Genomic DNA, 10,002 nt, shown 5'->3' with positions numbered 1-10,002 from the left:
AATTCAGGTCTTCATTATTAATTAATTATTATTAATTCAGGCCTTAACTACTGCAATAGCCTTCTCATGGGTCTCTCTACTTGTCTTCCCCTTCCCCAATCCATTCTCCACATAGCTGCTGGATCAAATATTATTTCATCTTTATCATAATTTTTTACGTTCTACTTTTGTATATGTTTTATCTTGTACATCGTTATTTATATAATGGTACCTGTATATTATTTACAAATAATATACCCACTGCTGGCATGCGCCAAATTTTATTTATTTATTTACTTACTTTACTAACGGTGAACAATCAGGAAAGGTTAGAGTTCACTAACACGGCAATAAGTATAGGAAAATCAGGAAGATATTAGAAAGTGAAATCAAGGGATAACAACTTCATCAGATCACAGATATAGGGCTAAAAGGGGCCTTAGAGATTTCTTAGTGTGACTGAATTGTCTCAATTCATTCCACTGCATATCTTTTTCTTGCTCAGGTTGAATCTGCATATACCACACTCTAGCTGTAATCTATCCTATAAGTGCTGTAATCAACCACATAAATGCTATACCCAACACCTGCAAATAGGAACTTTCCAGACCAACTTCCTTATTGAGACAGATTGCATCCTGCTGGTCCATTCAAATGGTGGAGAATGTTGCTGGTTGACTGTATGCTTTAAGCTAGCCCGATCTATAGTCTGGGAAGTCAAAGCTGCTACCAGCAAGCACGTTAATCCACTCTCTTCTTTTCACTTTATTTGATTCCATCCAGTCTTACAATCCTGCTCTCAAGGAATAGAACTCGGATCCTCTGACTCTCAATCTTCTTTCCATGACATTTTGCTGCCTCCTAAAGTAAAGTTCTAGAGAATTTAACAAAAATCTCCTTTTAAACCTTTAACTATATTGGCAAGGATCCCTATCACCTTTCCTCCCAAACACCTTGTGGATCTTTTAAGGCAAGGATAATAGCTGACCCTGAGCCTTCCCTCCTGCAGACCCTCTGATATTTTTTTTTCCTTCTTATTCCCAGAGACAGCCTCAACAACTCTACCTCTAGTCTGCTGCATGTGGCAGTCTGTGCCTTAAGGGCATCACTGCCTTTGCCAATAAAACAGCTTTTCCTCAATTTCCCCCAAATATTCAGTGGTTACAATGGTTCAAATTATAAAGATGTTATCCCTCTAATTCCTTTTTTATTTTTATTTTATTTTTAATTTATTAATTTAATTTAATTATTTTAATTTAATTTATTAATGTAATTTAATTTATATTTTAATTTATTGTAATTTAAAACAAGCATTTCCATAACATAGTATAATTTTTAAAAAATGATTGCACATGAAACTACAAATTGATTATGTGCAACTTGCTATTCCTCTTAAATATTTAATAAAGTTATCGTGTAAATTTCTTTCTTTTCTTTTTCCCTTCCCTACACAGCCACCCTCCTTCAAGATGGCTACTATTAGACACAAATGTATACATGTAAAGTTATTCTATATGTACTTCTATTTATCAATTCTTTCTCTGGATGCAGATAGCATCTTCCTGTATGTCCTTTCTGGTTAATTTGAGTATTTATAAGAGTCAAAATGACTTAGTCACTCAAAGTTGTTCTTAAAACAATATTGCTGTTACTATATAGAATGTCCTTTTGATTTTGCTCATCTCATTCTTCATTATTTCATTCAAGTCTTTCCGTGTTTTTCTAAGTTCATCATTTCTTATATCACAGTAGTATTCCATTTCCACTCTAAAATCGATAAACGATGCAACTCTTACTCCTCATTTGTAGTAAAAAGTGGCAGTGGCCACACCCCAGTATACTTTCTCCACAGACAGGCTAAATCAGGTTGAGAGTAACCTATTGGCCTGAAACCCATTGTGTATTATTGGGGTGGCTACCCTAAATATGTGAAGACTTCCCCTAGTGGAATGGGCAGAAGAGGCAATTTGTTCAACATCCTTGAAGGAGGCTAAAGCAGGGTCTGTGGAACTCCTAGAGTTTGGTCAGATGTTGAAGATGCCTAGGTCATCCTCTGCATTCCAAGCCATCACCAGTCATCTTAACTGTTGTCTTGCTAGTGGGCTCTGATGACTCTGGAAGAGAGAGTAAGGAAGACAACTTTGTACAACTCTGCCTAATGTAAATCCAATTCACACATGAGTCAAGACATCACCCTGTGATGTCATTGGTCCCCTTTGAAAACAAACAACAAGGGAATTGGGATCTCCCTGCCTTCCTCCCTCATAGCTGAGATCACTGCTGCCTTCTCTTGGACCTGAGATCTCTGCCTTTCTGACACCAGCTCTGTGGGTGCAGGTCCCTCCTAGGTCTGAGCCAGCCCCTCACAGATCTGCTGCCTGTTCAGGCCATTGGATCTCATTCTTCTCTGACCATGTGCTCAGTGTGCAGAAGACCAAGGCCTGAACAAGCAGGGAGGCTGGAGCCAGAGGGAATGGCCCCTGGAAGCTGCAGACCCGCAGCCCAGATTTTAGCAAGAATATCTAAGGAGTCACTTCAAGTAACCTGGAACTGGAACAACAATTGTACCAAAGGTTTGCCCCTGATGACAAGATATTCTCCAGATGGCCCCAAGAAAAGATGTTCCAGAGACCAGACAATGACATGGGACATCCGGATTCCAAGATAAAGTTTACCAGCTAAATGTACCTTGGGAGTGGGTTGATGGTCATCACTGTACAAGTCTCCCCTTGACAAAACTAGGGGGATTGAGAAAATCAAATTGTTCTGATCCTGCTCTCTGTCACCCCAATATGTTGTAAAACTGCCCAAGCCATGTTTACGTGTCTCTGAATCAAGTTTAGAAACTCAGCTTGCCCATTAATCTTAAATGCCATTCGTTCTTCCTTCACGTCCCCAGGGGTGGGATGGAAGAAAATTGTGACAATTGGGATAATTTTCTTATTGGTCACGTTATTTTCCTGTCTGTGCTTATATTGCTTATGCAGTTTATGCTTACAAATGAGATCATACTGGCTATACTCATAAAGGCCCTAAAACACCTAAGTATAGAGTCATCCCATTGGAAAGAATGTATGGACCTGTGGATAGAGTATTGGCCCTGGAGTCGGGAGGACCCGAGTTCAAATCCAGTCTCATACAAGTCACTTGACACTGACTAGCTACATGACCCTAAGCAAGTCATTTAACCCCAATTGCCTTGGGGAAAACAAAAAAAAAAAAGAATTTATGAATCCCTCTTCAGGGATGGATTGTAGGGTTAGAATTGGGAAAAAGCTCTAAAATACAGTAATAAGTGAAAAAACATGAAAACTGAAACTCTATGAAAGGTAGAAGACCAAACACGCTGACCTGTTTACAATTATAACTTAGACACTGGGTCATAAATTAAGATGCTATTACATATGAAAGCCAAAACAAGAATATTGTGACATATAGGTGACTGGGATGTGATCAACACACAGACTTATGTTTGGGCATAACATTGGCTCCACTCCCAGAAAACCAAAACTAGCCACCAATCAGTACTGACACACTTTCCAGCTCCTCTTGCCTTTGTCTGTTTTCTATAATTACCAGGGAGATTTTTTAGGTTCTTTAGTGAGGATCCATTAAACTGTTTGGCTGCTGCCCCAGACCAAAGATTCCCCTGTTTGTAAGTATTCATAATGACTGATTAAACTAATACCTATAACCAAAAAAAAAAAAAGAAAGAAAACAAACAAGTAAATATTTGCAGGGCCACTATAGACTTCTTGAGCCCTGCCTCAAATCACATTCAGATAGCTAGGATGTTCAAGATCCAACTAAATTTTTCCTGTTATTGGATATAATGGCCACAACAAATGTCTTTCTTACCCCCAGGAACTTCCAGCTCCCCAAGTCCCAACTGGTGGGCCCAGCTGCCATTTTCCATACTGGTTTAAACAGGATACCTTTCCTAGCCTATCACCAGCAATACAACAACTCTACTGCAATCATGATGATAAATTCCTGGGGTTGATTTTCCTTTCTCTTGTCCATGAGTTTGTTGCTGTTGTCTCTACATCAGCATTAAACCTGACAGTGTTTTGGTTTTGTTCTTTCCCCCCTCCGTTTTCATTCTCATTTTCTTTCATATTTTCTTTTATTCTTCCTCATTTCCTCATTTGCATCTCATGTCCTATGTAACCATTTGCTTCAACATCTCTGAAAGGAAACAGGTGGACCCTGACCCCCATAAATCGAGTTTTCTATAATTGTCTTAGTAAAGAATGTATCCAAGGAACTGGGAACACCTAATTCCCCTCCCCTCCATTATGCTCACCTTTCACCTCATGAACAAAACACATCCACAACTGCTGAGTTGGCCAGTACAGATATGGTATTATCTCTTCTTTAACTCCCCGCCCCCAAACTCATAATCTGTAACTAAGCTGCCAGGCTCTCTGGTTACCTCAGTCATGTGGCTAAGCGTTGAGGAAGTGGACTGAGTTTGTAAATCTTCAGTTTCCTGAACAGATTTATTTTGTATAGCTCAGGGAAAAATGAGCAGGAAGTTTTAATTCAGACATAGCTTCTAGTTTTTTTTAATAAGGTACTATTTCTTCTGCCAATTTCAAGAATCTGAATGAAGCAAAAATATTTCTTCCTTTTCAATTATTTCTGGACACTCCATACATGTAAAACTAGATTATTTTTCTTCCCCAAAAGGGTTTATTGGTCAGGGTTAATCACATTAATTGTTTGTATTCTAGCAAAGCATTTAGAGGTGGTATGTAGTCAATTTATTACACTGAAAGGAGAGCATGTATATATATAAAAAAAACAATCAGGTAATCACAATTTGGAGATCATGGTGGGAACATCTTGCTTAGTAGGCCATAGTTGTGAGATCAGTCCAAGAAAGCTTAATGAAAGAAGTGGGATTGCTAGTAGACATTAATGGCTGGAGGTTGACTTGGAAGGAGGTTTCTAGTGTAGCACCCCAGACATTGGCGTTAGCTTTATGCTATTAATATTTTTATCAACCTGAAAAATAGAAGACTGATGATTTAAATTGATGACTGATACTGGCTTCCAAATCAAATGTATGTCTTGAAAAAAATAATCTCTATATACAACACATAAAAAGAGACTATTCCCATAAAAATAAATTTAACATATAGTAGCCCACCTTGTTTTATCAATATATAAGCTGCCCAAAAAGCAGACAGACTCCTTATTCATAGTTGACAGAAGACAATGTATTCAGAATGCTTTATATCTTGTAGACCAAAAATTGAATCAAGATATGAATTACCACCCACAAGCTTTATGTTTCATAACCAGAAACTTATTGAGAAAGCCTGGGCTGAGAAGAAGATACATGTGGAGCTATAGGGGAAGAAGAAAGTATGGAGAGAGAGAGAGAGAGAGAGAGAGAGAGAGAGAGAGAGAGAGAGAGAGAGAGAGAGAGAGAGAGAGAGAGAGAAGACAGAGAGAGAGAGAGAGAGAGAGAGAGAGAGAGAGAAGAAGAAGAAGAAGAAGAAGAAGAAGAAGAAGAAGAAGAAGAAGAAGAAGAAGAAGAAAGGAAGACAGAAATAAAGGAAGGATGGAAGAAAAAGAAAGAAAGAAAAAAGAAAAGATGGGGGAAATCACATTTTGTTTTGAGGTACTGTCCTTATCCCTTTTCCTTAATTTCTTCATTCACAAAAAGTGAGAAAATGGTTACATCTTAATGAGAGGGAGATGCAATGCATGGAGCTGGAATGTGATGGGAGGGAGATTAGGGGAGAGAAATGAAAAGGATAAATTGGGAGCACTTCCAGAACTTAAACTTTTGGATATATTGCTGTATATTAGTATACCTACAGCAGGAATTTGGTTTAGAGTACATCCCATGGAGTGCAGGAGCTGTACCATGGAGCACACATAAAGCTAAGTTGAGTTCCCCAAGCCATTTCCAATGACACATGTGCTCTGGCCCATCACAGACGGATTTTTGCTTTGGGATGATACATACATTCCATATTGGTTCCTGTGGACTTGTGCTTTGGAATAAGGACAATAATCTTCTTTTTGGTCACTAGGTCCAATTGACATTGGTGTTGCTAGAGGTGGGAGGGAGAAGGGTGGAGAGGAGGTTCTGTGTGAAAGAAGACTGGCCACTGAACAGGGAGGGCTGCCTGTTTAGTAGACCTTAAAATGAGAAATCATTTGTTTTCTCTTCTCACTTATCTGATATGTTGGGACTTTTCAAGCCTCTCCCTCAGACTACCATATTTCTCCTTTTTCCCATCCCACCTCCAAGTTATGGTGACCTCTGAAACAACTTTTCAGAGGAAACAACCACTAGTGGGAGGATGAGCCCTAATTTGCCAGAGATATGGACCTTGAGTGAGTTTTCCATACAGTGTAGAACTGAGGTGAAGGTCTAATCCCTGTTCAGAAGCTCCATAAAGTTTCATGTTTTAAGTATCAAACTTCCAGAAGAGTATAATATGTGGTACATTACCATATTGTGTTTTCAGTATTTGTCAATATGTGCTTATAAGTTTTTGTTGTTCTTTTTCCTTATGCAATTCTCTTATTATGGAGGAAATAAAAAGCTGTTCTATGTGCAACCTACTTTGAACATTGAATACCTTGTTAGAAGGGACCCTGTTAAAATCCCTTTGGTGAGGAGGACCTGGATAAGAAACAAATTTAAGTTATAAGAAGTTTTTCCTGGGGCTGAAGGGTGTAAACACAATGAGCCAGAGAGCATGAACATCCCTACTCCCATCTAGGGGCCAGACTCTCCCAAGGACTGAACTCAATCTACACGAGCCCAGAGTTAGGTAACCTCAGCAGAAGAGTACATCCCCAACTCCTGAGCCATAGGTATTTACAAATCAATTCAATCCAATTCAATAAGCACTTATTACATACATATGTATGTAATATATGTATGTAATTGACATGCGATATATACTATGAACCAATCTTTGTGCTAAATGCTAGAGATACAAAGACAAAAACAAGACAATCCCTACCTCCAAGGAGTCTTAGTGTCTACTGAGACATACAAGACAAAATACAAGATAACAAACAAATAAATATAAAATAAATGTAAAGTGATTGGGGGGTGGGGAATAAAAGCTGGAGAAGTCAAGAAAGTTCTCTTGTAGGAAATGATACTCGTGCTAAGCCTTGAAGGGAGCTAGGTAGTTTTTATTTTTTCCTGGCAGAATAGGTCTGAAATGTTATTGGAAGCTCCAAGTAAGTACATGTTCACATGTAGGCTCACTCACATGCTCACAGCATCACTGCCACCACAGCAAGGTTATAAGATGTATGGCGCCATACACTTTGGACTTCCCTCCTCCTGATACTGGCCAGGGGTGGATGTACTGTGCCAGAGTAAACAGAGCATCTTCTAGGAGGTGGGTGGGGAGGGAATGGGATGAAGGGAGAGGAGAAAAGAGAGGCAGGAAATGAGGGTGGATGTCCTAGCTGGGAAGGCATGTTGGAGAAGAGGGCTGGACCCCACCAGTGCTCCCTTACTCAAGGGACTACAATATCAAAACTATTTCAGCATCTTCATTTGGGATTTTCCCAGACAGAAACATTTCATCTATGATCATGCAAACCTGGTAGAAGTTAAAGATGAGGTCCACTTCACAGACATTGTGGAAATATTAAGACATCCATAAAATTGTAATTGGCCTCTACAAGGTCAAGTTGTTGTCTTTGACATTCACACAGATGCAGAAATAGAGGCTGGCATAATGTCAATGTTGATAAATGCTCCTGAAGTTCTGGAACTCCATAAAGTTGCTGTGCTTGGGGAGTCCTAGGCTGTGATGACAGCATGGACCTCCTTAATCAGCTTCTGCTTCTCATCATCGTCAAACAACATGCATTTCTTGGCCAGGCAAATCTTGCCTGGCTAGGTCTGGATGAGAACAAGTTGGATCATGGTGATCCCTTGGGGTAGAGCCCATACCCCAAGTATGGTACTTCTTCATGTGGAGACCGAGTGACAAAGCCTCAGCTTCTAGCTGCTTTCTAGAGGTAAGGCTTCCAAGAGATGAAGGTAAGGAAGGAGAGCATTCCAGACAAGGGGCTAAGGCCCAGAGGTGAACGATTTAGTGTCATATGCTCAGAATAGCGAGTAGACTAGGTTGACTAGTTTACATGCAGGGGAGTAATATTTAACCAGCCTGGAAAGATTGGCTAGAACTAGGTGTAAAGGGCCAAAGGAGTTTGTATTTTATCCTAAAGGCATAGGGTACCTCTGCAGCTTCTTGAACAGGGATACGACATGTTCAGATTGGTGCTTTCAGATTACCAATCTGACAACTGGGTGCATTGAAGAAGGGTGAAGCTGGATGCAGAAATGTCAATTAAGAGACAATGGCAATGGTACAAGTGAGAGTTAATGAGAGCCTGAACTAGGGTGGCTGTGGTATAAATGAAATGGGCATGGATATAACATATTATGGAGATAGAACAGAGAAAATTTGGAAGTGAATGAATATGGAGAACAAGTGAGTCTGAAGAGTAATAGATGACTCCTAGATTGCTAACCTGGGTCACTGGAAGTGAGGAGGTGCCCTCAAAAAGACAAGCAGGAAAGTTAGAAGAAAAGGAAGGTCTGGGGAAAATAGTGAGTTTGGTTTTGGATACGTTGAAGTTGAGATATCTGTGGATATGTCCAGCAGGCATTTGTAGATATTAAGATAGAGGGTGGGAGTTTAAGACAGCAGTGAGGGTTGGATTTATATATTTGGTAGTCGTCTACACAGAGAAGATAGGTGAACCCCTTGAAGCTAATGAGATTACCAAGAAAAAGAGTGTAGAAAGAAAAGAGAAAAGGGTCTAGGATGATGTTGGGGATCTGTAAGGATACAGAAGACCACAGGCTATTCATGAGGTCTCACTGATGGGCGGAGGCCCCTCTCGGGTGATTGATGTACGAGCAAGATTGCCTGGTTCGGTACTCCATTCTATGCATCTCTAACTTCCCTAGTTACTCATTAGTCATTAACAGTGTATTTGAGTTTGGTGGTAGATATGTGCATGGACTGTGCGTGCACTGTCCCTGAGCATAGCATGGGTTATACATCATTGTAACTTGAGAAAGAGTTTCTGTTATTTTACTATATAAGTGCTTTGCTAAAAATAAACATAGTTGCTGCCATCTTTTCTCCCGCCTCATCAATGTGTGCTTGGAGTGACAGATCAAGCTGGTCTTGATTCTTCAGGTGATTGGGAAATCCTAGGTCCTAGGTAGGCTCTGTAGCCAAGTGAACTAGTTGTGCACAACAAGATAAGAGAGCCCTGGGCTTTATTCACACATAAAAAGCAGGCCATGGATGAATATATTGCAAAAAAGATCACTAATCTTTACAGTTATCACAAAGATCCAGCTCGCATGGCTTCATCAAGAAGAGGTCATGACAAACTAATTTTATTTCCTTTTCTAAAAGGTTAAGTAGGCTGGTAAAACACTGAAGATTCAGGAGAATGCTACAAACAACATTTACTTACATTTTAACAGAGCATTTGACAAAGCTTTTCATGCTGTTCTTTTGCACAAGATGGAGAGATGTGGACTAGATGGATCATACAATTAGATGGATTTGGAAAGGGCTGGACAGCCAGACCCAAGGAATAGACATTAGTGGCTGGAGGCTGACTTGGAAGGAGGTTTCTAGTGTAATGCCCAGGCATTGGTGTTAGCTTTGTGCTATCAATATTTTTTTTAATCAATAACCGGATGAAAGCATGGAAAGTATGCTTATCAAATATATTAACGGCACAAAATTAGAAAGGACAACAATCCCTGTTGGATTGAACAGTTAGGATCCAAAGAGATCTCAAGAGTGCAACATTGGATCAAATCCAAATCACAGAGAAACTTAATTGAGATAAACATCTTACACTTTGTTTAGGAAATTCAACTTACAAGTTTCAGGTGAGGAAGCATGGGTAGCTAGCAGTTTGTCTTAAAAAATAATCAGGGGGAGGGGCAGCTAGGTGGCACAATGAATAGAGCTCTGGCCATGGAGTCAGGAG

The 10,002-nt window shown here is 39.7% G+C and overlaps 1 long non-coding RNA gene across 1 annotated transcript; it reads right to left on the bottom strand.

The window, feature by feature from the left end:
• Positions 1-249: 249 nt before the first annotated feature.
• Positions 250-9,358, bottom strand: LOC144456824 (uncharacterized). The gene is made up of 2 exons (XR_013485954.1): positions 4,286-9,358; positions 250-2,093 (listed from the first exon to the last, which is right to left on the bottom strand). It is a non-coding gene; the product is annotated as an uncharacterized LOC144456824 (long non-coding RNA).
• Between the last annotated feature and the right edge of the window lie 644 nt (positions 9,359-10,002).

This window comes from Phascolarctos cinereus, unplaced genomic scaffold (assembly GCF_003287225.1).
Source record: "Phascolarctos cinereus isolate Bilbo 61053 unplaced genomic scaffold, phaCin_HiC Scaffold_4;HRSCAF=312, whole genome shotgun sequence".
In the NCBI taxonomy this organism is placed as follows: Eukaryota; Metazoa; Chordata; class Mammalia; order Diprotodontia; family Phascolarctidae; genus Phascolarctos; species Phascolarctos cinereus.
The sequence above is the reverse complement of the archived record's forward strand: the minus strand, read 5'-3'. Positions and strand labels throughout refer to the sequence as shown.